This window comes from Cynoglossus semilaevis, chromosome 6, assembly GCF_000523025.1.
Source record: "Cynoglossus semilaevis isolate Cse_v1.0 chromosome 6, Cse_v1.0, whole genome shotgun sequence".
Taxonomy (NCBI): domain Eukaryota; kingdom Metazoa; phylum Chordata; class Actinopteri; order Pleuronectiformes; family Cynoglossidae; genus Cynoglossus; species Cynoglossus semilaevis.
The window spans coordinates 7,001,234-7,002,391 of record NC_024312.1 but is presented as its reverse complement, the minus strand read 5'-3'; the positions used below and the strand labels follow the sequence as shown (position 1 = coordinate 7,002,391).

Here is a 1,158-nt window from a genome sequence, read left to right as displayed (position 1 = left end):
TCCTCCTCGCCATTATAATTATTTTCTTCTGTGCAGGAAGAAAAATGAACTCTAATGATTTTCATTATTTAACAAGATGATGAAGCTGCCGTCTGCTGCCAACGGACTTTCTGATGGAGGAGATGATCAGCTGACTCCCTGCTGGGCCTGACCACCGTGACTGACAGAACTGACAGAACTGACAGAACTGACCGTCTCCCTGTCTGAGCTGGTGTGAAGATGTGAGACTGACCGTCCAGATCGACAGGCACCGCTACTTTGAACAGTTTGTCTGGAGCTGCTGTTCTTCTTCATTCAATGCTAACCACGTCTCCTGTGTCCCCCAGTGTCCACCAGTGTCTCAAATGTCTTGACCCTTCAAAAAGGTCAAAAGCAATTAAATTCTTCTTAAGTTCTTTTTCTTAGGCCAAGTTTAGTGAAAAGAGGGTTTTTTTTTATCCCAGTCTCTGATTTGACTATAAAAGATTACGTTATTAAATAAGTTGTTCATCCAACAACAAATTGTGAATAGAAATAAAGTGATATAATCAAGCACTGTAACAACTTTGACCTAAAATGTGGTCCTAATGACTGATGGGAAAAAAACAGCGTTTGTAAAAAAAAATGTATTAAACACAGTGTCCATCAGTGAGGAACTCAGTAGGAGCCACAGATGAAGCAGGAACGACTGGTGTCTGGTGCAGAAGTTTGTCGAACTTTTTCCAGAAAAAAAACAACCCAAAACCAGTTCTTCTATTCTCTGTTGGCCACAATCGATAGCGTCTGTCTGTGTGGACCTGGAGACAGAAGCTACAACGTGTGTTTCCTCTGCAGATTCATCCCAGTGTGTGTGACGTGAACGTCGAGGTTTGTTTTTCATCATGTGGGTCTGTCCGTCCTGTCCACACGTCCACAGAGTTAACTGTGATCAAGGACCTCGCTGTTGTGACGCAGAACAAACAATGAAGCTTCACAAACAATAAAATACACACCCACACACACACACACACACACACACACACTCAGTAATACAAAGCTGAAAATCAATGCTGAGGGAGACGTGATAAGACCAACGAGATCAGAGCGTCAGCATTTATTAAGTCTTATAATTCTTCTCTTTTAATTTCCTGTCTCTTTCACTGCCACCGTTTCAGCAGGCACCGTATTTTCTACCACAAA

The 1,158-nt window shown here is 42.3% G+C and overlaps 1 protein-coding gene across 1 annotated transcript in view; it reads right to left on the bottom strand.

Moving 5' to 3' along the window:
- The window catches only part of smpd3 (sphingomyelin phosphodiesterase 3), a 44,772-nt gene that overhangs the window by 23,443 nt on the left and 20,171 nt on the right, over positions 1–1,158 (bottom strand). The gene's annotated exons all lie outside the window — the stretch shown is intronic.